At 26.2% G+C, this 27,588-nt stretch overlaps 1 protein-coding gene across 3 annotated transcripts in view; it reads left to right on the top strand.

The window, feature by feature from the left end:
- LOC111030319 (acid sphingomyelinase-like phosphodiesterase 3a) overlaps positions 1-27,588 on the top strand; it is a 194,599-nt gene that overhangs the window by 49,825 nt on the left and 117,186 nt on the right. For 2 of the 3 annotated variants that reach the window (XM_022309747.1, XM_022309745.1), the window contains one exon: positions 6,487-6,536. The exons of the other annotated variant lie outside the window; for it this stretch is intronic. The gene's annotated coding sequence lies outside the window, so the exon portion shown is untranslated. The remainder of the gene's footprint in view (positions 1-6,486; positions 6,537-27,588) is intronic. 3 annotated transcript variants of the gene reach the window in all.

Below are 27,588 nucleotides of genomic sequence, written 5' to 3'. Positions count from 1 at the left end.
CGATTTCCACCGGCCGCGTTTTATCCGATCCTGCTTGCGCGTCTCGACACAAACCTTGAAAATCCTTCCCCGTTCGTCCCCTCTCAGGGACTGAGTGAGTGTACACTTGTACAGTATATATATATAAATATACTATACTATGCTTTTGTTTGTGCGTAACACCGTATGTTAAGGGGTGGTGTGTATATGTGTGTGGTGATGGCAGTGGCACCGACGACTATGGTGGTAAAGGTAGTTAATCAATATGTGGAAAAGAATTAGCACTCTGCACACCCCTGCCTCGACCACAAGTTCCATTCCTCACTAACAATACATAACATAGATTAATAAAATAATAGAAAATAAATGAAGATAACATTTATTTTTAGTAACAAAATAGTAGTTAACTGAAAAAAATGGTTTTGTTAATTCTAGTGGAAAATATTAATTTTACAATCTTTTTTTTCAAGTCTTATTTATTTGTGAAAAAAATATTAAAATGAAGGAAATCAAAACACGTGGGTGTTAAAATATCTTTACAGTCTGTATTAAATGCATACAACTCATAAACCACTATACGTATTAACCTTCATTTCCAATTTTATTTTTTGTTTTGAAAATAGACACGTCGTCTCATTTCATATTTTGTTCCAGCTTCAAAAATTATTTTTTTCTCCCCTAATTATTTTATTCATAAATGCGTTGAGCCAACTGCCTAATAAATTGGTTTTACAAGGATATGCATTGTTTTTAATTTAAATAAATAATTTTGTGTGAAGACTCATTAAAGGCATAAATATAATGGTCCAAAATCTTTATAGTATCTCAATCTATCGATTACTAATGGAGTCTTTTGGGCTAATTTTTTGATGTTCACAAAAGTTTCCTTTGCAGTACTCCAGGATCTAAGGAAACGCGCACGAGCGCGTACACACACATACACACATACAAATGTATATAGTAAATTATAGTTACGTTTAATTATGCAATCTATTGGTCTATATTAATTGTATTTCTTCATGGTATATCGACTAAAATTCGAAAACAGTCATTTTATTAGGTATCCCAATTATTATAGTTTGAATTTTGAGAAAGTACTCAATACCTCAATTGAATTACTTGTACGTAAATAGTTTATGACTTATAATATAAATGTACAATGTACCTACATATAATATTATATTCATAAAATAAAATGTCCTGAATGACAAATCAGCGTACGGCCAATACGGCCAATACTGTGATAGTAAGAGACTTGACATTTTCAATATACTTACCTTTGGGCCACAATTTAGGGGTATATATGTAGAACCTATTAGGTCATAACAGTGTATGCAAGAAATTATTTTTAAAAATTTGTAATTTAAAGATGGTTCTCACAAGTATTTAGTTTTGGTAAGTATATGAAAAACGAATATTTTTTGTGTGTATATATGCCATTAGTTAGAGTAAATAAAATAATACAATTGTAAAAATAACAAATAATATATAAAGAAATGCATGTTTCATTGTTTGTCCTCTATGGGTTCAAAAACTACTTGATCGTTTCAATAAAAGTTTTATCAATCGATTCCCAGAGACTCGGTGGGTATTTATACATTATTTGTTCAACCCTTATAATTGGCAGTATACGATGGCCTTACTAGGTATTAACTAATTATTTTTAATAATCTATCTCCATGACTGTATAATATTTTTTTTTAATGTATTGTATCATACAGATTTGTCTATTGAATATTAGACATATTGAAATAAAATAAATAACTGTAAAAATCAATAATATTGTAATTTATGAAATTAGGAAAATAACAATTATTTTTGCACCACAATCGTTAACGCTTAATGGCCATTCATAATATTTAGCAAATAGCAACTACGTGCCTAATTCTTCGGATGGTTTCGAAGTTTTGAGGAGGGTCTATTCCCATAGGGAAAACCACTGTGCAAATATACCTGAACCTACGATCCCTGTGGTGTCGTATCAACAAAATCTGTTGAGCAGTTATTCACGGAAACATACCCGATGGTCAGAATACGAATAAGCTTCAGCACACATGTATAAATATAAAGTATATAATATATACTGTATATGTATCATTTATTCGTGTAAGTATGAAGGATTTTGTTTGTGTGTGTGAGTGCTTGTATACAAACCGTTTGGATATCAAATCATGAATATCCATGAAGATTGGAACTTAAAATATTATTCTTATAAGTCGAAAATCAATTTCATTTTCATTTTGAACAAATAAATCATAGCATGTTGTGGGATTTTCAACTATGCCTTAGGAACTCTAAGTATAATACAATATAATTTATAAAAAAGTTGAATACAAGAAGAATCAAATTATAAGTATTATATTTTATGTATTTTTTAGATAAATTTATGTAGGCCACTGTTGTATTCATGAGTAACGTATTTCTGTAACTCAAAATACACAAATTCTAATTTACTTATATATTGGGTACATGGGAAAAATTAATAATTTTATTTTTACTTTGCAAAATTACTACCAAGAAAAATTAATTTCACAAAATATTACAGTAATCACTTCAGTTGACAACGTATACAAGTAATCGCCTGTTGCAAGGGAATTGTAAATAATTTCGGTAGAGTTTAGTTAATTATTATCGGTTATATCGGAATACATACCTATAGTCAGTTTACGAGATATTGTAAGTTTATTGATCCACAGCAGACATACGATACTTGAATAAACATTAGTGCATAACATACAGTGAATTGATTAGTAAGTTGAAATGCTCTTTTGGTACAAATAACTGTTGGTGGTCAATTTCAACATATGGCGTAAAAGGTGGACCGTAACGATTGGCTTTGACCTTCACGTACAAGACAGTTGTATAAAAAAATACACGTAATTTAGTTACTTTGCCCTTTAAAAATAAATATAAAAAAGGTTGGAAACGACGAATGAGGGGAATAATGTTAAAATTGTTTAGATTTTCCCTTAGGAAAACAGAAGTTTAAGGAAAATCGATTTTCAGAAAAAAGAATTGTGTTTCAGGTACGTACGTACGTTGATGGAAAACAAGAGTAAAGGTATTCTACGGAGAAAACCCTAGAGAGCCCATACTACTTATTAGTACAAAAGGAATAGTTTTCCATTTTGTAGTCCTCGTTTTGTACGTGCTATTGGAAACCAACCAATATTTACGCTTCCGGTTGTAGTTCCATTACTTTCCATACTATGATAATTGATTTTTATTTCAAATATCTCACCACATAAACTGGGCATCTAATCTTTAACTTCGAAAAATTTGAATAACTACCGAGTTTATATTTTTTTAATTTTTAATTTTTAAACATTAGAAAATATGCAGTATACGAAATTATTTTTAGTCACACGTTGTAAATATTATAAATGAATGTTATATAAGTGTAACATTATATTACACAAATATTATATTGTATTGAGCGTTTTGTGGACAAACAATATGTTACAGTTGAAGAGCTAATAGAAACTGGATAATTAAGTAGATATTTAACCGTATATATATATATATATGCATGTGTGTTATTATTCTTTAGAGGTGTACTTATACAGTTATACCTTGCAAAACAGAAAACGAAATTAAATTAAATCATTATTAATTTATGCAGAGTTTAGTTTACAGCATTAACAGTAGTCTTACACTGTATGCATGATAATATTTACAGCTAAAACAAATACCAAAATATGAATTAGGGTGAGTTTTCTATGGTTCCTTTTTGATCTCTTTTAAATTATAAAATATTTGTTTTTTTAAAAGATATGTAATTAAATCTTTTATTCCGTCATTTCTCTGATTCTTTTACTGGGATATTCACTAAATCAGGAATAATTGTATGTGTTTTAACTTCGTACTCTCAAAAATTAATAATAATAATAATAATAATGTTAATACAAATAATTAAATAATTGAATAAAACGGGTGGTACTTAGTGGTTAATTTTACACTATGACTAATATAATATAGTAAAATAATAATATAAATATTATAACTAATAAAAATAAGATAATAAAATAAAATAAATAGGTACAAAAATAACCAGATATTGTCAAGCAATAACCGTGATTTATATTTATCAATATTGAGTATATTTTAATCATTTTATGGTGGGAAATAATTTTATTATAGCGATTTATCGAGGGGATAATAAGAACATTTGGGTTCATAGTTGAGCTCATTAGACGTCCCTTTGCCATTGACCAAAACTTGTGTAATATGGGATTTTCCAATCCATGTCGTTATACCCCGGGAATTAGCTTATAAATCGAGGACTTCAGTGTCCAAGACAGTAATCACAGATTTAATGGTCTTTAAATTTCAACTAGCAAGCAACATAACCATTGTGTCAACTGATAATGTATACTAATGCGACTATAATAAATATGTAAAGTTCGTATATTATAACAGTGTATAATATGTTTCTTGCAGCTTGATAGTAGTTAGTTGATTATGAATTTAGTAATCTATCAAATTAAGAACTGAAAATAGAACATTTAAATATCTTTCATATTTTTAAATGATTTTCTACAGTAGCTATATTTTTGAACAAAATTTTATAACTTTAGAATTGTTGTAAAATAAATACCTAGTATGAATTACATTTTTATCATTATAATACTTTTTTAATTGTTTAAGAATATGGAATAATTAATATTTCTACTCCCTGCTACATGTATTGGTTTCATACATTTGAACTTAAATATTATGTTACTTATTGAATTATATTTCTATATTAGTTTATTTTTTTTTGAAAATGTACTGTATACTCATACAATTCATTATAAATAATTAGTTCAAGAGTATTCCAGATTATCAATAGTAAACTTAAGCACATATAGTTTTGTATAAAATACATAAATTCCAAGATAACGCTGAGTACACTAAAATTAAATGAAAAACTTCTTTTTATTATCCAATTGTTAAGAAAGTTCAATAGGGTAAGTGACATAAAGTTTGTTGAGTTTCATTCTATCTCCATGCGTTACAGTTATTATTATACAAAATGTGAGTAACTTCTTAGTTTGTGTAAACTTAATGATACATTTAATACTAAAGCCATTTTTTTTGTAATAGATATTTCACTTCACAGTACTCGTTCAAAATAATAATAATTTTGCATTTTCTGTATTTATACAAAAAAAATACTTCATGTGAAATTAATTTAAACAATTATTTTCAAAATTTACAAAAAAAAAATCTTATCTCTTTATACTGTTTATTACTATTTTATTCTTTATACGTAGTATTTTAGTATAAGTAAAAGATACAGTGTTACATTATATTTTAAAATTGTGTGACATATGTACCTTAAACAATTTTAACTGTTTAAGAAACATAATAGTATTTGTAACTAACAGTAGTGGAATTTTGTGTTAAAAACAATCTGTGTGGTGTATACTATATATTCATTATTTTTCTGATATAGCAGTTATTTATTTGTTTATTTATTTTTAAGAACTTATATAAATATAATTGTCAATTTACATCCTGTAAATGATATTATACAAACAGTACTTTGATAAATATAGCATAATTTGAATCCATGATTCAATACACGAGAGGCGGAGTTGGATAAAATTAGAGACGCGCCAAGTAAAAAATTTAAGTAGAGATTAGGAGTTAAACCATTTTTTTTAAGTTGACGAATATGTTGCCTCCGCCTAAGTAACGCATAAAGTACCAAAATGTACATTCGAAATTTTCAGTTAAGTATTGTTAGCTTAAATATTACAGAGTAAACTGACATATTATCAAACTTCAATGTATGAACAATATCCGTGTCGTTGGCATTTATGATATTTTAATTTTTTAAGTGAATTATGATAATTTTCAAGTATTATTACTTACTTATAGCTCACTTAAAATTAAAATATCTTAAAAGCCAACAAGATAATGCTGATAATGTTATTACGTTTAAGTTTTATATAATACGTATAATACGCCAATTTACTTTAATACTTAAGGTAACAAAGCAAAATTGGAACTGCTGGACTACTGGATGTACATTTTGATATTTTATGTGTTAGTAAGACGAAAAAAACACACGCGGGGACGATGTCCACTTACGTGTCATAGAGAGTGATCTATAATTTATCTCGATGCAAGGCTATTTATAATATGATTCCAGTGGTTCTAAACTAATACGCTTTTAAAGTAGGTAAAAGAAGCAAGTTTATTCAATTTTAGAAAAAAGTTCTTTATAATGTGGGCCACATTTGTAATATTCCATTATTTTCCTGTTATTTAGCTTAAAACATATTGACTTAAAATGCTGTATAGTTTTAGAATTAAGAACTTTACATAGGACTAAAGTTATATAGCATAGAAGCAAATAAATATTACAATAAGTGTATTATGTTCTTTGTATTTTTAAATGGAGCTTGGAATTTAATAAAGGTTCAAATAGATAAAGCCGAATATTTGACGTTTATTCTTTAACAGTGTAAACTAAGCATAATTTGTTATTAATAGAGAAATTGTACTTTATCATTACAGATACTGTCTAGTAAATTCCTGTGAATCAAAAATTGAGTCAAATTTCTAACGTAAGTAATAAGTATTTCAGAATTTATTTAAACGTTTTAAAGATAATAAATTAAAAATGTTATAATATATAATATAATTACAATGTATGAAAGTACACTTTCTACAGTGAACACCATATGTGAATTAAAATATGTTCACTTATAACGTATATACAGTTTATTCAAATATTTAATTTTATGTAAAAAATTGAGTTCAAATATATGAATATAATATCCCCAATGATTATTAATAATTAGTATTTATTTACTAATACATTGACATAAAAATGTTATTACATACATGTATTATGTTTTTTCAGTTATAAATAAATCTTCGTATTACTTATTATTATATCAAAATAGATATAAATACATAGGTAGCAATATAAATTTAAAATGAATGAAATAATTTGAAATGTCTGTTATTTTCAAGGCTAATTAGATTTTACTTTAAACTTAATCTTAATTATTTTTTAAATTTGAATTCTAGGGTAAATTATTTAATTATTTTTGTTTTTAACAATTTTTATTGTCATTCATAATTGTTATGGACAAGGTTTCAAACCAAATACTTGTTTTTGTCAAAATCAATTTATTTGATTACACTGAAAATCCAATTACATTTTGTTTACCAATTCAATTTAGAAAGGATTATCGAAGACATAATCAAAATTTGAATGTTAAAACTTGTTTTTTTTTTCATAACTAACACGAGTCTTTCTGTCAAAGTATTAGATACATAATTTAAATATAAATTAAACAGATATGAAATAATATATTTAGTCCTTTATAAGCTACAAAACTCTAATGCATCTATTGAAACTAACTATGGAATACAAAAAGAATATTTTCCTCATGTCGGGTAAAATGCAGTTTTAAATATTCCATAGAAACTGATATGTGAGGTTCATGGGTTTTATGTACATTCTGGTGGGTGGATATTTGCTTAGTTATATTTACTTTGATATTGTTATGTTGTAGTATTTATTGAGATTTGAAAGTATTTTTTTTTGCCTTTATAAATATCTTTAAGCAAATTTTAATGAAATATAATATAATTACCGATAACATCAGTACATAGTAAGAAATATTTGCTCCTGTATATATAACAATACATATATTATGTACAAATTATAATATTATTTGAAATTAAAAGAGTGAAAAAGTATTTATTTAGACATCTAAAATATTTTGATATTTCCACTACATGTTGAACTTTTAAATTATGTAATATGTGATTTATTTTGTATAAGACTTTGTCTATTTACAATTATTTTATATGGATTCAGAAGTGTAGAATGAACTTTGTGATTTTTTTCATAGTTAACGCAAACAGTGGTATATAATATTATTTACCATGTTTTTTTTAAACATTTTTTTTTTATCTAACTTCATTCATACTTTAATCAATTGTATGCATAAGTACGATTGTTGGACAGTTTTAGTACAAAGGATGAATGTACATTGGAAGGGAAAAGTTTCGTTTGAAAACAATTGTATAATTTGGTTTGAGTCTGTTTATTATTTGTGCAAATTTAGCATAATATGGACGTGATACCTTTTTTGATCGACAATGCGAATACAATTCGATAAGTAGCTAAATTAGATACTAATGAAGAATAATATAATATTGTGTTGTGTAGGAAAGGAAGTTTCGGTATTGGGGTTGATAAATATTTCGAAAATTTCAATAAAAGAAAAATGGTTTGTCTATTTTGTTATGTTAAATATAATATTAATATTATATTATGTTATTTTATTGTTTTATAAACGATAAAAAAGGCCACTGACTTCTAGTGCCTTTCCAGTGTTTTTTCTCTCTATTTCTGCCATAATGAAAGAAGAAGTCGTTAGGACGAACGCGACAGAATTTTTAATAAAAGAAAACTTTTTACTCTTAATTTCCGGAAAAAATGCCATTTTTCTAAAGACGCGTTGAATTGAGTGTATAATAACTCGGTAACAGTTTTCACTATGTAAATAAAAAAAGTATAACTTTTTTCAACGACAAAGTAAAATAAAATGAGGGAGTGAATAGCAATAAAAATTAAAAGTCGATTACTACTTTGTCTGCCATCAGATTTAATAGTCTATAATACATATATTGTTGGAAGACTTTAGATGCACGCAATTTCCCTTCTTATCTAATACTCATCAAAAATAAAATGTATGATATATAGGTATGTCTAAAATCGTAAGCTTCTATTATTATACCATTGTTTTATGTACCTACTTATCGTAATAATTAAAGTCGATTCTCATCGATGAATAGTATGCTAATTTCTGATAACTCAATCAATAATTTCGATTTTTTCCATGATACTTAATTAATCAGGCTGAAATCAATATTATTTGAATGTTAACAATTCTGTTAAGTATTTTCTTATAATATGTAAAACTTAATAGATTTATATTAAGTTAATTTGCTTATAATTTATGTTTTATTTTTGTTATATAAGTAAAGAAAAAAAAACTGTTCGAAGTCCGATTGTGGGAATATATAGTTATATAAATAAATAAATAGGTAAATAAATAATCTGATATGTACCCAGTACTTATCTTCCTTAGAAATTATATTCTTACTTTACAGCGTTACTGACACTTGTTGAATCCTTAGTGTCACCAATAAACGAAAATTTCAAAACGTTTTTATTTTCCTTTTTTTAAACCTTAATTAGTTTAACATAGACAGTAACGTATCTAAGTACAACCATATTACACTATTTGGCCTTAAAAACGAAGTACTTCGTGTTTACTCATGGAGTATGATAAATATTTTATAATATGGCTGTAAGAGCAATTACATATTTTAAACATGAAATAATATATATATTATTATATTATATTAAATAGTAATGGTAATACAACTCAAGGTTGGACTCATCGACACTCAGTGTAATTATAATAATGATTGTAATATATAATGGTCTCACATAATAAAACAGCTCTTAAACATGAAAAGTATAGGTATGACAATTATTATTGTATTATATTGTCTTAATATTTGATTTTATTTACCTGATGTCATATTTCCGCGAAGACATTTTCTCATAGATTGGATTTTATAAGTTGTAATTTCATACATACAGGTATCATTTTTTGTATTTCAACATTTATAATTTAGGCCTCTTCACACAGTTATTTACATAGTAGTTTGTGTCTCAAAATAAATTATTTAAATTATCATCTTACTTGAGTATTTGAAACTCCAAAATATACTAATATAACTACAAATCATTATTTTAAAATACAGTTGTTTTATGTTTCTAAAATTTAAATTATATAACAATTATAATTTAGTTATGGTATACATTTCAATGAGCTCAGCAGAACCTTATAATATTTTAGAAATTTACAAAAAAAAAAACTCCAAATACTTTAAATATTTTCCAGGTTTATTGTACATGGTTTTAACTTAGCCATAACGTTTTTAGTAGACACGAAGTATAAAAATAAACAGATGTGCATTATGGTAGTAATTTTTGGAGTATTTTACTTTCTTAACTTATGTTTATAAAACTGGTTAAATTAATATAAAAAGTAGATACTTCCGGAACGAACATAAATGAGGGTACTGGACACTTATCTTACTTCGCTAAGCTTGGCGCTTGCCATTATTTAAAATACAGTGGTATGATAAGCTTTTAAATTCAAAAACTATTTAGATTTATAAAAATGTATATTTTATATGTTTTTTCCCCAGTCATTATAAGTTTTTAAGATAATGTAGGTATAGTATTAGTATATACATGCTTTAAGTGCGGTGCATATAACATTTTAGAAAAATATATACTTATTTAGATATTATATCAAAGTTAAATATATTTATTATATATTGTTACAATTCAGGATGTGAATTTAATTTATAATATAATCTTTAAAAATGCCATTGGAATACCTAATAAAAAAAAAATTGAAATAAAATATTAAACAATGTAAAATAAAAGTTTTAAAATTTAATTTACTGTAACATAGTTCAAACATTATGTTTGGTTTGCTACGTATTACTGGAATTATGATTTTTTGCAAAACAAAAATATAATTTACCAGGATTTATAACGATATATATTATTTATTGTGTTCGGTAGCATTCGGTATCGTCTGCAGTCGTCACTCGATTTAGCTTAATTGGCTTGGACACACTCNCACACACACACACACACACACACACACACACACACACACACACACACACACACACACACACACACACACAAACACACTCTATACATATGCTTGTTTCCAATATACGAGATTGGATCCTCCCATCGAACACTGGGACAAGTCATAAACATTTGTGGTCGAGAAAATCGTAAACCGTTCGGTTAATTAACACAAATTTCAGGCCAGGTAAATGTTGTCCCGCCTTTGTAGACCAAAACTTGGGCGTATAGGAATGCGAGCCAAGCAGTTTGTAGGTAAACTGCTACCGTATATGTTTGGATGAAATGGTGAACGGATCATTACAAGGGTTCAAAGGCACACAGAATTTGTGCTTATCGATTCAAATAGTAAACTTGAAATTTTCACCGTAGACATTTTTTCCTGGTATATTCATTGTATACATGGTATATGATTTAACGCTGATACATTTACCTATAGGTTATATCGTTCGTAGGTTAACTTTATAATATTATATCATATAATATTAATATGTATCATCATGTAAATATTATTTAATATATTAGGTAGTTTATAAGCTCAATGTTCTACAATATACAAACCAAATCGAATTTTTAAATAGCTTATAGAGCACATGTGTGATAGGTGAAGGTATAATATGTGCTTACGCATACTGCATGTATGTATTTCAGTTTTTGTTAGTCTAGTCAAGAAAAATAAATAATAATTATACTATTAAAGTGTATCTTACACAATCAAAAACTATAAATATCATATTATCAACAATTTAAGTTTTTAAATTGGTATAGTTATACAAACCTTAAAATGCTGTTCTTGTAAAATCACAAAAATATCAGTTATCTCATTTTTACGCAACGCCATTGATTTAAACTTTCGATACAGATATTTGTATTATCAATATTTGAATACCTATTTAATAATTTTTCACGTTTTGTAAAAACAATGATTCTATATTTAGCTAAGTTTATAAGAAAACAATAGAAAAATGAACATTTTGTTAGTACTAATCAGTGATTAGTACATTGTATAGTGGTTGTTAAAACAATTTGATTCTTCAATGTACAGTATTTTTTCAGTGAAAAAGTGTGTCATTCAATATTAAGCAAATATATTATTACAGTTTGCTGGCTTTGTGTGTTTAAAATTTAAAGGTGTGCATCGGTGATTATTAAATGGGCAAAGAGATTAACAGTTTACTTTCTTGTATGCGCTCGTTTAAACTTTAAAAGCTTACAGTTCATAAACTATTTATTTAATATTCTATATAAATACCTCCAGCCCACATATTAACACCAATATGTACAAAAATATAATTTTATAACTTTATATTTGGATGTTTATGTTTTAATAATCAGTATTCAGTTTAGTTTCTATGTTTAATCAGAGAACTAATGATTTAAAAAATATGAGAAAAAATATAACTTTTAAGGTTATTCGAGTTTAAGATTTGAAAAACATTAAAAAGAAAAATAAGTTATAAATGTTATGAATATTCGTAAATAACGAGTGTTAATTTAGTGTCATTTAAAAACGATCACAAATTATAATATTATACTCGTAGTATACTATATGGTCATTTTCATATTAAATATGATTTAATTTCGGTTTTATAAAAGTAAATCTTTTATTAAAAATATAAATATTCATGTAACGAGTGGCTTGCGTATAGTATAGATATTTAATTAAACAGTGTATTAGTTTTTTTTTTCAAACATTGAAAAATTAATTTGGTATAATACTCGGAGGTCAAATAATATTACTATCTTAACCATGCCAAATCCAATATTGAACAGAAATAAAAATTAAAGAAATAACATAAGTTTAAAATTGTTTATGAAAAATGTGTACTAGTTTATGAAATGATCGTCATGTACATTCAAAACCTAACGTTTTACTCGTGTACTTGTTTTGTGTTGACAAATCGAGTTTCAATAATATGTATTATATGAATATATATAACATATTGTACAACATGTTAATTACCTACAATACTATATGTAATAAATATTAATAATATAATATTATGTACGTTCCAATATTAATTATTAGCTTTAATTGCCCTCTCTACACTACAATGTTTTTAAAATAAATATTTCAAGTTATTTTAGTGGCCAGTTTTTGTCGATCTGAATTTATAACATGTGTAGTATGTGCCTACCTTGCTTACTTTGTCTACATTTCAACATTGAATGTTTTATTTTAAGAATTTAAAAATATTTAGATTTTTCGAAACATAATTTTGAATAGTCATAAATAATGTCAAAATTGTATTTCGTCAGTGTTACTAAGTCTTGATATCTATTATATAGGTATTTAAAATATTAAGTGTATTAAATGTTTATTTATCATGGTCATCGATTAGTTGTATTATTATAAAGAATTTAGAAATTTATCATTTATTATCTATTTTAATAAGTATACATTAATATTAATTATATTTTTTAATTTCATTTATTTGTTGTGAATCGCAAAATAATACTACTAACAATAATAATTAAAGGTTTGTTCTATTGTGTTTACAAATAAGAATGTTTAATATCAATTATATGCAAAATGAAACCACCAATCATTAAATTTAATTATTTAGTTTAAAGCATGAAATTCAAATAAAAAAATATAAAATTTGAACAGAAAATGGTATTTAATAAGCCGTTATTAACTATAATAATAGTACAAATTATTTTATTGAATTAAGGTTCAAACCACTTCCAAATTAGGTAACATAAACTATTTCAAATATGATAAGTCACAATATTCTTTATAAATAAAAAAAAATACTTTTACAATAATCACATTTTATACTATGAGGACATACGTCATTATTGCAATCCAAATAATTTAGTATTAATTATAATATATCTGTTTAAGGTAATGTGTGATAGTAGCCTTAAACTGGGTCAGTGTGTCATAATATATCAACAATTATAATAATGTTGCTAAACATTCAATTACACGTTTGATATTTTATTGTTTTTAATATTATAAATTATATTGTAAGTAAGATATGCAAACCCTTAACCATTATTATTATTTTCACAAAATAAATATTTGTTTCCTTGAATGTATTTATACAGTAGGTAACAATAAACTTGATTTGAACGTATTTTAATAGTTCAATCTCGTAACACTTAAGTTTAATTATTTTAAAATGCACAAATAACAAATTTAATTGTTTAACATAACAGTTTTTAAATTAACATTTTATAATCAGTATCAAAATATACAAGATTACTTTTGAAATACTCGACTAATTTGTATTAAATTAAATTTATTCTAATTTATTCCTGGACGAGTTATTTATTATTAATTTATTCACTATAATACTATTTTCAAAATAGTTTTAAATCTTTTTAAAATTTAGATTTTATGTTAAATAATGGACAGTATTATTATATTTCGAGAATTGAATAAATTGTAGGAACGTGTTACTATAATAGTATTATACTACTTAATGCTTATATAACCTTTTTTTTTTTTATTAGATAAAATAAAATATTTACAACCTGTAATTTATATACATACAATAAGTAAATTTGATAATAATAAAGGAACAACATGAGTGGCGCGAGGAGGGAGGCCCACCAGTGTGGATACCCTCTAGCTCGGGGGCTAATATAATCTATTTAATAAAATGTACTCATCAATTAATAATAATAAAAATGACTACATTTTCTTTTGATTGATATGGACGGATTATAATTAGAGCTTTTTTAAAGTTTTAACACACATGGTCCAAGCAAACCACATTAGGATTTTACTTCCAATAATATTTCTATCAAAATTAATCCGTTCTTGGATGGCTCTACCCATTGCCCATACATTTTGGGCCATAAAATGCAGGGATTCTGTCTGTAAAACCAGGTGGGCTAATGTTTCAAAAATAGGATTATTGTATTCCTAAAAGAAGAATATCAAGTGTTTCGATATAATTCCAAAAAAGAGGTACAAATAGGTAATATTGAAAAATTATATCATATATTTAATAAAACGTATTTACTGTATGACATTGATTTCATTACTTTTACAAAACAGTTGCTCAATTTTTATTCACATCTTATGCATATAAAATTCATCGTTGACCAAATTATTTTCTATAGAATAGATTATTCCAACATTTTTATCTAGATATTAAGCTTGATGCAGATATGGTACTCTGTGATCTAGTTTTGGGAACAATCCAGTACCTACGTTGTTTCCTGGAAAATTGTTTAAGGATTTGGTTAAGTCAAATATCTTGCATTCATTAAATTATATAGATTTAATATTTTAACATACAATTAGATATACTGATATATTTTTAAATAATGTTCGATCACATTGTGTTAATTTTCAAACTTGGTTGTCATTTATTCCAAATAATAATTATTACTAATTTAAATTCATATATTTCAAGTCTATAGTATATAGGGTATTTTGTAATGATAATATGAAGTATTATACTTGAATTTCCAAAGAAACCTTTGGTATATATTTAGTTTATAAGTGGTTAATATCTTAACACTAACTGTATAATCTTGAAAATTTGTAATTTCAAATAAATAAATGAATATGCATTTAAAATAAACAGTGATAATATATTATTATGGTACACCGTACATTTTGTGGAGTGAACGGGGATTAAATGTTTGCAGTCGATTATTAGTCTTTCAGTTATTTACTTTAACTTAAAAACATCATGTTTCTCATAAGCTTGGAGATGTGTTAAGAATGCAAAATTATTGCACATGAAATAATTCAGTAATTGTTTATGTGTACGTTAACACAAAGTATGTTCGGAACAAATTCACAAAATATACAAACTATTTTGACCACAATTTTATCTTGTGCACTGTATCTATTTGTATTTATTTTATTTATTTTTATTTTATTCTTCAAGAAGATAATGGGCCCCACTGAACATGTTCGTGTTATCTATATAATACAAACTTAATATTGGGTGTCTGTAAAATTTCAAATGTCAACAATTAAATAATTAATATAATTATTTTCATGTGTGTTATAGACTTTAATAGTTGTATCTATTTTTTAAGGAGTTTCTATTTATAATTATTATTTTTTTTTTGTGGAAAAGGGCTAAGATTTAATTTTTCACAAATCCAAAAATGGTATATTAATGAACCTTTTTTATTATTTAGAAACTTTGGGAAAGAGAGAAGTGTTGTAAAATCTTACTCTTCCTATGGCAAATCATATATAGTATACTTATGTTAGTTGTTATATTGAAACAAAATATGATTCAAAATAATAACTTTTGTATGACAAAACATTTCAAGCAGTGGACTTGAATTCTGTTTTTTTATTTGTTTGTAACCTTTGAAAAACTACACAGAACTTTAATGCATGTAATATGATACTAGTACTATACAAATCACTTATGTTAGTTTTAAGGGTGTCATATATTTTGTTAAAATATTAACAATGATGTTATGGACCATATGGAAGGAGAATGTATGTGCAAGACCGGTGGTTGGTTTTAAACATGGAACATTAATTGTGAAAGATTACTGCTTTTCTATAGTTCTTCAAAACATTATAGTTCTTAATATTATGTAATTTAGTTAAGTATCATTTTTTAATTTATATTTTTAAGGTCTAGGTACCGATTTGTTACTGATTCAGTTTTCCTATTTACCGTCAAAAGTCTTGTTAGATTTCTGTAGTTTCGTATACTAAGTTAGGCTCTTCGAAATCAGTTACTAAATTGATATTGAAAAAAAAATATATATTTTCGTCATTGAGTATTTTCTTCTAAATAAAGTTTAACCCAAAACAATATGCTGCAAATAATTTATGATTGTCTAATCCTCGATTCACAGCGTTTCGTCTACCCTCTTAATTATACTTTGGTATACAAGAATATAACTGAATGAAAACAATGGATACGCTTTAAATATTTGGCTTCAACTCAGTAAAACTATTTCTAGTCAATAAATATAAAAGGTCCAGGATATTTGATTAGAAGTTTCACGTGTTCTTGATCAATAATCCGTGTTGTACCACTTATTGGTTGTATATGTATTGCTTTTAAATAGTCCATTTTTTTTTAAACACAAATTCCATTTATAAAATATAGTCTTATAAAATTACAAAATTTCAATGTATATTAATCGTATTTAATGATGATATCTAACGAACCACAAAAATGATCAATTTTGGTCAGTTATATCTATATTATTTTTCATATAATTCAATATGGAGTATAGCCATGCCTCAATTCACCATGTAATTTAGTCTATAACTTTTTAGTTCAGTTTCGATGCCAGTGCGTCATATTATAGATTATAAGTCAAAACCACAATTTCATCAAGCATCCTGGTGAATTCTAAGTCTTTAAATTAGAAAACAGACTTGAAACTTTAGACAAGTGAAGTTTAGTTTGCTGTTATGTGACCAAAACATTTCATATTATAGTTGTTATGAGCTGTAAAATATAATAATATGTAACTTTAATTTAAGATATACCTTATAATAATGCATCTATTAACTTTTTTACCATACATTGTCAATCATATCAATATTATGTAATTTGTTTTATCATTTATTTATAATAGTTAAATAGTTTTTAAAAACATATATATTTTTTTAAACTTATCAATTTTACCAGACATTTTTGGCTGAACACTTTTGAAGCAATAATGGTTTAATGTGAATAATATTTTATAATCAAATGGAATTCTATTGTTACGTTTTTAATTTCTTATTTCGTAAATAATTATAAAATATTATCAATGTTTTATAGTTATTATTTAAAACAGTGGTAATATCCTCGGATTTTGAGGGTCTGAACATTAAGAAGTTTAAAAATAATATGTGAAATATCTTAATGGGTAACTAATGTTTTATACATACTTTCTATAACGAAGAGTATAATCATCGTATTTTGGAAGAGAATATGCGTACGATTAACTCAAACAGAAAATTCACACTTCTCGTTCAAGAGGGGAACATAATATGACTACCATCTGCTGAATAATGTATGAGACATACTCGTCGCATGATATGAAAGATGACTGTAATTTATTGATAAAAAACCCGTTTATTAAGCACCAAAGTAAGACCGAAACTAATTGAGTATAATGATATTTTTTTTTGAACAAAAAATACGATAGTTAAATATTAAAAATGCAATTTTACATGGTTTGGTTTAATTCCAATATAAAATACCAATATGAACAAATAAGTGATTACACACTAAACATTTAAAAGAAATAATAATTGTGATTATTGGGCTATAATAAATATATTCATAGATAAATAATTTAGCTGTGTGATATCCGACAAGTATATTTGGTGATAGTTATTACAATATTTATGAAATATGCGTTCGATTCGGGATATTGTGGGCCTATAGTTAAGTACTTAAGACGGTAGATGGGTGAAGACATGTATTATATTATATTTAAGGTATTTAGAACCAGTCAGAGATTTGACGTTAAATATAATTTATATTCTACTCGTCTATTATGCTATTATACTCGTATGTATCTAACAAAATAAATCATTTTAAGATCGCCCATTTTTATAATTATTTGTTGGAGATTCTGGATATTTTTCAGCTTAATAACAAAACGCTTTATTCTATGACGACCTACTTAAATAATTTTGACACACATACTAATTATGGACGGTGTACACGCACCACTATTGACTATTATTATAAAATAGTTACCTATAAATAAGACGTATGTTTTGGTTTATACTAATTTCAATAGTGGAATTATCATAGCATGACATCCTAAATAACTAATCTTACAGTACATGCCCGTCGCACATCGTGTGTCTATATTATTTTCGTTGCTACATAATGTATAATGGAACAATCAATAATTTTCGTTTTTACGACAAACACGTAATTTAATTTAAAATTTTGTAAAAATAGTATAGTTATTTATAGTACATACTGAATGTTATAAAATTGAGATTTAAATTTTTAAATCAAATTTCTTTAATATTAACTAAATTCAAACCCCCTTTTAATATCGTGGTTTTGTAAAAATGAATGATTTTCATAACTCACTGTTCTCGAAAATTCAGCTAACTTCATAGCTTCTTACTTAATTATAAATAATAATAAACGTGATTACTGATTACAGACTACTGTTCCAATAGTGTTCACATTATTATACGTCTGGAATGCAGACAATAGTAAAGTGTAGAGCATTATCTAATACCTTTCGACAAACATTTCCTTATTGTTTTCGTATAATCCCGAGGAACTCGCGCAGACACGAGACACGTCGGTTGTTTATTGTTACAGTTCAGTGGTATACTCGTGATGTGAATACATGACCTGTCATCAAATGAAATAATGTACCCTTCTAATAGTTGATATTGTTTTGTCTCGTTCCGATACCTGGTATTATATTATCATAATGAACATTAGGAATTAAGTGGAAAACTACAATATACAGGAACAATTTATCCCTATCTATTATTCATAATATATGCCTGTTATTACCAAAAGTAAATGTAACACGGCAAAGTGCATTATTTATATTATAAACATAGTAGGAATAATTAAATATGTTGAATTCATACAATACGTGGTACCTACCTAAAATGTTTGCAAATCCACGAGCTGAATTTATTCCGTTAAAATCATTAACATTTGAAAATTATTTTGTAATCGTAAAACTCTACAATTTTCAATTTAAAGACCTTATTAAGCTTGACAGTTATAAAAAGTTATTCAATTATTACTGGAATTTAAAACGAGTTACAAAAGAAAAAAATTTTATGACGTTTGGAAAAATAATTGTATATTTGAACGGAAAAAAAAACAATTTTTCCTTAAAATAATAATATTATTAAAAAAAAAAAATGTCTGGCGCGACAAATTGAAATATTCTACTATTATTTATTAAAAACTATTTAGGGCTATTTTTATGATATTTATGTCATGAATGGGGAAAACCTATTCACACGAATCATAATTATATGATTCGTTGGCAATTATTACTTAGATGGTTTTTTTTCATCAAATTAAAAAAAAAAAAAAAACAATAGTTATAATAATTTGTAGCATTAAACGACTTGTTATGCTCCACTTATAGATTCTGATCCAAAGACCCAGTTATAACTCATAACTTTTGTTTGTGAGATTCAAATTTAAAATAGGCATCCGTTCAATTATGATGTTTACTCGAAACCTCTACTATGTAACACAACGAGATACCAAGTTTTTAATGATCAGAACTTTTATGTTAAAGAATTTACCTAAATCTTAAAAATTAAATAAAAACTAAATACTTCACTTATATGTGTCATTACTCATTTCACTAGCTTACCGCCCCTTTGAAACCTGGAAATTTTCAGGAATAATCCGTTGTTTCAATTAATATAATTAATTAGTTTTTTTTATTTTTAAGCAGTATACGTGCTATTTTAATTAAAATGTATTAAAGAACTTAAATATTTTATTGAAATACACCATTTAAATTTAGCCTTATCGTGAATAGACTATAAATCTGTAAAATTCAATCTCATAATGTCTGTATGATTCCTGTACATTTCCACTCACTCCCTCGTCATATAACACATGGCGTTTTATTAATGACGAACTCAGGCAGAGCTATACACATGTACCAAAAGCATAATCGCATATGACAAATTCCGATCATAATAATATAACAGAACACCTGAATTCAGAAGCGACACTAGCTCAGAAATAAATAAACCGTTTTCTGGCAAACCAGTGTTAATCCGTAAATTTACAACAATCGGAATTCCGTTGACCCGGACAAAACAGATTTTGTGTATTTAACTATAAATACATATTTTTTTTTTATATTCAGTGTCACCCGAAAGGTTAAATAATAGAAAATATTATCTTTATATTATATAGGTTTTGGTACCAGTTTGCCAGACGTAGATGTTTTTGGAAATCAGTCTCGGCACAAAACTCGTTGTATGTTAATTTCCGTGATGACAATATTTGAATTAAATAATAATAAATGTATTACCCGCTGGTCCACTGACTGTTCTTTTTCGCGTTGACACGATTCTTCGATCAGCTATATGTGGATATCCTATATATGTATATAGATGGAACTCCAAGGGGCGAACTCCATGAATTACTCCGGGTACAGAGAAATCAAGTCTATAAATGAAAGTATTCCAAGAATAAACACAATCGATCCAATTTGCGAGATGCACTTTGTGCCTCTCGAGGCTAGAGTCAGGAAAACAATTTTACGACGAGCCAGAAGGTGGACACTGATTTGATCGAAGATTACATTATTTGTGTATAGAAAAAACCTAGTTTAATGCGATGGATAATTATATTATTACTAATTTTTCAATATACGACGCTTTTACATTTTTCAGTATTTTAAATACGTTTCAAATAACACTTAAATAATATATCGTGTACCCATATCATTATAAAGAAAAGGAAACGAAATGGCCGACGAAGCAGCTTTTCAAGCAATTCGTAATTATATCATTATACCAAACAACACCATCCGAAAATTATCCTCAGATAATATGTTCACATAAATCAAAATAAAACTGTCTTGTCATGGAAACACTACTGGGACTTCATACCACTTGCTAATAAACTTAAATCTATCAATAGTTGAGTGAAATAATTGTGTGTATAGATACATCTCGAGACGTCAGCCTACGCACGTCAAGATATTGATATAGATATTCCTTACTAATAGTCAAAAATCATCCACTGATACGCAATACATGTCAAACACCCATCACAATAAAATACATATTCGAGGAATATCTCATATACGCACCAACACGCATAATTCTTAGTCTCCCCCGAGCAACATTATAGAAATTCTCAATAAAGAACAAACTTAAAAAATTATTGAGTTTATCTCAAAATGTAACCTAACCTAACAAACTTTAGCTTAATCAACATACTATAAAGTAAACACAAACAAAAATTATCAAATTCCCATATAAAATACATCTAAAAATGATGTTTAATAAGTAATAAGTAATAACCAGAGATCAATAACATTAGATGTGGAAGGCGGTAAAATCATAGTTAATAAATAAAAAAACATATGATAATATTAAACGTTGTTGAATCTTAAATTATTATGATAATATAATGTACTATTGCAGTATTGCGGTCTGGTGTATCGTGGTGTTTGGCCTCAGTCACAAGTTCTAAGTGCAAACACCGACCGATGTCACAAGTTCTCAGATGAGTGACCAATCAGGTTTTTAATGACAAATTCTCAATACATTTATTATTTTTAAAACTCAAAACCCACTACAGAACATTACAATAATAGCTGCCAGCTGTTTCGCGAAACAGTGTTTAGAACTTACATCTCTGCGATTATAGAAAGTATGTTCAAGTGAAAAATCTTTCTTTACCAAAATCCTTTATTTTAACTGTGTTGTCTGATTATTGTTTAATGCTGCCACCGTAATATTTTGTGATTGCTGTTCGATACAAATAATATAATTGAATTATTATATAAAATCAACATGAATAAAAATTTCACAAATTAAAATTTGTTTGTACTTATGTGCTATAATAATGACAACCTTTTGATGTTTTGATGATGTTTATTACATTTAGTTATTTTGATAAGCCATTTCACTTTAATTATATTTTAATAACGAAATGTACGCCAATCATTATAATATCATTAGGGATTTGTATTTTTTAATTAAAATTGTTCTTTATTTAAAAAATAATAATATATTATGGGGCAGCCTCATTACTTATTTATTGGAATATTTTCTTTAAATTCGTTTACTCGATGTATTATAACGTTCAATATATTATTTAATCGGAAAAAAAATTGACATTTCCTATCTTTGTACATTCATTAAATTGCCTCGCTCGAATAACGCATAATTACTTTTTACAAAATTTCTTATGTAAAAAGGCTAAATTCTACAGTATATTACAGTGTGATTCACCAAGCACGGCCCCTTAATTCTTTAATAATGCATTTATTCTGACTTTGATTGCTGAACATTTTGTTTTATGATAACCATCCTTTTTATAGTACATTATTAATTAGATTAACATTTTTTTTTAATCTAAAATATCTAAATCGCAATTCAGACGAGGTTTGAGTAAATAACATATTATTTTCAAGTTCGTGGATAATCATGATCACGAGTGTCCAGTGGTGTTGTGTAATTTTCTTTTTTTATACGAGAATCACTATTTTTTACTGGTAGTAAACAATTTTTGATTGATCGATGTTTTTGGAGGAACCAAATAAAATTCAAACGAGTAATTGCTTATTAAACCTTATGATGTAATAATAGTACTTACAAATAGTTGTATATCTAAATATAACCGAATTAATGTTTGGATGAGGCTTATGTACTTGGAAACTGCTAAACCAATTGAAAACAAAATATGTGTTTAGTTTTTATAGTCAAGCAATATAAGATTCTATATGGTGCTGGCTGGATAACATATGAATTTATAGTGTCAACTCAAAAGTTTTTTTTTATATATAAAATATTGGCTTGACAATGGTCGTAGAAATACAATTTTTTTTTTTTTAATGTCCATATGATTATTTCTTATAGACTAGAAAATGTATAATTTGACTGATACATTTCAGAGACAGTCGCATCAAGATTAGGTTGCACCACATTAAATGACCACCTTAATCAAATCAAATCACAAGCAGAGGACACTGACTCCAAATTCACCTATGAACTGACGTGGGTACACTAAAATCGAAATACAACAATATAATATTTTATATTTCTTCATTTCTTCCCAGGCACAAGGTGAAGTCAGGCATAATCCTATTACATTTATATCTAATTAGATATAAATGTAATATTTAGGCTTCTGTTCCTACTGGGAATACTCTGACTTATTTTTAGAAATAACTTCAATATTCAAATTATAGTATTCTAAACCTATTTCAAGGACTGTTTTTCTTAAAAATTAAATATTAACGATTTAAAAACTACTAGTTAAATTAAATTACACTATCGAGATTTTTAAACGGGAAAATCATCTTAATTTCAACTCATAATGAAAAAATGGTTGAATTATCATTTGAAAAAGATATTTTTTCCTAACAAAACCACATCTTGAGTTGCATAAATAAATTTAAGTTTTTGAACATAACAATATGGTCTTTGAGTATAGATTAAAATAATTCAAAAAATAAAAAATTGAATAAATCAAGAAAAATAGAGATGCACATACTTAGTAAATCGCTCTGAATACTTTACGTTTATTATATAGTAATTATTTAAGAATGAGATTTATATCGTACAACTAAAACGATTTAATAATTTGTTTCTCGGTAGGTATTGTATTTATGATAATGCCTATTTTTTTTTTAAGTAAAACAAAAAGTTGCTGCTTTTTCTTCGACTCTGGGACACATTGTAATTTTAAATGTTGTAAACTGTGTTTTATGTCTTTGAACATTGTCAAATGTATAAACAATATTTTCATTAAAAAGTAAGTAATACCTGTTCCTGGAAGTTGCTATATTACGAGGGTATTGCATAACGAATATTTTATTTTTATACATTTATTTTTTTCTGTGTCTTATTCTAATCTTACCTTATCTTTTTTAATACACCACATTTATTCTGGACGAATACATTTTATAGAGCTGGCGGCAAGATAATAACAACTATTCAAGTGTCACGATATTTCTTCGTTATAACAACAAAAAAAAATTTACAAAAACGTTCAAGTATTTTATTCTAAACGTATCTTAACTGCAATGTTACAAGGTAGGACATCCATCAAGCAGGACTCGAGTTGAATGAATAAAAATCCAAAAGAAAATATATATTTACATACAAATAATACACATTATAATAATATCATTCTTTGGAAATAAAGTAACAAGTTCTAATACAATACTATTCTGGAATTGTATTTTACTCTTTAGGTAAAGCAGCATTTACAAGGATCCATGATTAAGTCCATTGAATGAATATTGGACTTTAGAATAATTCCAGTAATACGCTGTTCATTAAGTACATCTGTAGATTTTATTTCTGGAGTAAAATGTTTATTAAATGTCTATCGAATATTATTTTGACTTAAAATTATATAACAACACGGTATAATACAGTTTTATAAACATAGTTCAATTGTTGTTTAATATATTTTTCCCGTCCCACTGCATAACAAATGTAAGACAAATAGGTTCAAAACATTATTTTTTATTTTCCCTCAATTTTTACCTTTCAATATTATTCTCTTTTACATCAACGATAATATTAAAGATCGATTTTTTCCTTCGAAATGTTTAAAATTGTATACATTTCTCAAATTGTTGACAAAATAATCGTTTACATTTTTAGTAATTATTTTCGTTATGTAAAAGTAACAGTCAAACGTTATTACTCGATTACTCTTACAAATAATGTTGTACATCATTATTTATGACGAAAAAAATCGGTAATACAAAATTACTAATACACCTATTAAATTGTTCATGTAGACTAAATATAAGCTTCTATAATGATGTTATATTAAATTCAGATTTTTTTAATATAATGTTGAAGTATCTAAAAATATAATATGTAGACTTTTAAATCGACCAAAGATTTTGTGATTGTTTTTTTTTTTTTGAAAACTCATGAATTTGGTACTTAGGTACCTGTATACGATTGTGTAATTAGATATTTTTAAATTTTAAAACCCACTCGATTGTTATTAATCCTATTACAGATTTTATTTAAAATTTGTAAAATGTTTGTACTCAATTTTAAGTATTAGTAATTTATTTTTAGTTTATTCTTATTCAAGATTTAAGAACTATATGAGTTGTCATTTGTCAGACACTCTCACGTCTTATTTTTTCCTTTTTCAGCCATCATATTGGTAAAACAGTTTTTGAATGATCACTAAAATTTTCTATAGAAAACCACTAGTTTTTATAACGTTGAAATGTAAACCAGTTCACAGTTAATTCATCTTCTAGTAAAAAATAAAAATTAAAAAAATATTTATAACTGTTGCAGGGTTAATTGAAATTAATATGAGTTCCGGCATCACAGTGTTTTATTATGCGCAGTTGTTTATTTTTCAACAAAACCGGATGAGAGAAAGTAAATTAAACAAGGGATTTTTAACATTATCATTAATTAAATAATTATACGATGTGAACTCAAAAAAAAATATGTAAATAAATACAATCAAAAATCAGTTTAATAATTTTGCCTGAAAACTCGAACTAGGCTTTTATTTTTTATTTATTTAAAACTTTTCACGTGAGGGTCGTTTTCAAATAAAAGGTTTCTCTTCCGTCTATGATACCATAAAACATGTCAATGGAGTAGTAAATCACAAAATCCAATCGTTTATAAGTTGATTTATTTATTTATTTATTTACACTGGGCATTTTTACAACAAAGGTTTTTTTTAATTCTTTTTTTTTCGTTTTTAACGAATTTTTATCAATCAGTTACTTGGGAACTATTTGAATGCATACTGCACACAAATCACAATAATTTTTTCTATGTTATTATCTTCAGTTATATATTTTCTATTCACTGGTGTAATCTTTCATATGTTACCTACCTAACGTGTGCTGCAGTTGATACAATACATATTAAGTTGCTATCGAACTTGTGACGTCACATTATTTTTGTTGACTTGTGTATTAAATCCATTTAAATTCTCCATTACCGCATAAAATGTCATAACTAGTCCCGCGTATTATCATACTGGACTTTATAACTAAGATAAAAAGCTCTCTCGCCTCTACCTAGAAATTTCTCTCTACTCCACTTCACTATAATCAGTTTGTTATTCGTCGATACTGTCCGCGCCGAACGTCGTTTCGCGTCAAGCACACATTTAAAAAAAAGGAATTCGTTCAGTTCCTTGTTCCTTATAAAAAATTATTTTGTGTTGGAATACTTGTGAATTAATCAGAAAACGATTATAATTTACACATTGTTACATGAAGTATGTGTATATAGGTGAATGTTAAATAAATATAGCTGACTTGGAGAAGCAAACGAATCAGAAAAGTTCGGTTTATTATATTCAGTGAGATGTATGGAGAGTGATAAATAAAATGTTTTAATGGTTTTTAATATTAGTGAATTGCGCACATTAAATACTTTACGATCTGAAATAATGTTTTACGACGCACAAGTAATGACTTGTTACAAATCTTAGTTTTGTACATTTGAAAAGAACCAAGATTAGCTTTATTACACTACCAATATAATATGCATAAGATAGAATAGGTAAGGTTAGGTTATACCTGTAATTATATTATACTATCATTCTATCATGAGCATACTTGGAATGTCGTACGTTAAAATAAAAACGAAAAACGACTGGATTTAAAGAGTTTTTAGTTTTTAAAAATAAATATCACCGCAAGCAAGATAAATATTCTCGATAGATAAACATTTTTTTCTGTACATTTTTTAAAGTTTGCATGGGAATTATAAGTGTCGAACGGTTAAAGAGTATTTAATATTTTTTTGTTATTGGTTCTTCACAAACTCCATATTTTTATAAATTCTCTTTATGTGACTTATTATTATGTTCGCGTATTACAAAAAACGTTTAAGTGGTATTTTTATTTTTTTCTAAAAATATTTTTTCCAATGACTTAAATATATGTAAACACTTGTTGAAAAAAAAATATCTTCTGCATATTTTAAAATTATTAATTATAAAAAAATAAAAAAATAAAAAAATATGTTTTGGAAATTGTATTTTTAAGATAATTCTATATATTTTGATTTATCTCAACGATCTTCAAAGCAAAACATTATATTGTCCTGGTGATTATATATACAATCTTGTATAATCCTTTTATTTTTTTTATAACAATGGGATGTTCTCAATTATAGACTGTACAGCACGCAAGGTTTTTTGTCGTTTACTCCCTCTTTTACTAATAATTAACGGAATTTTGTATTAATCACTTTCCGTTCACATGAACTCTGCTGACGAAGGTTTTATGGTTGAGACTATTCAAAA

The sequence above is a fragment of the Myzus persicae genome, unplaced genomic scaffold (assembly GCF_001856785.1).
Source record: "Myzus persicae strain clone G006 unplaced genomic scaffold, MPER_G0061.0, whole genome shotgun sequence".
NCBI lineage: Eukaryota > Metazoa > Arthropoda > Insecta > Hemiptera > Aphididae > Myzus > Myzus persicae.
Note: the sequence above shows the minus strand (reverse complement) of the source record. Positions and strands in the feature narration are given on the sequence as shown.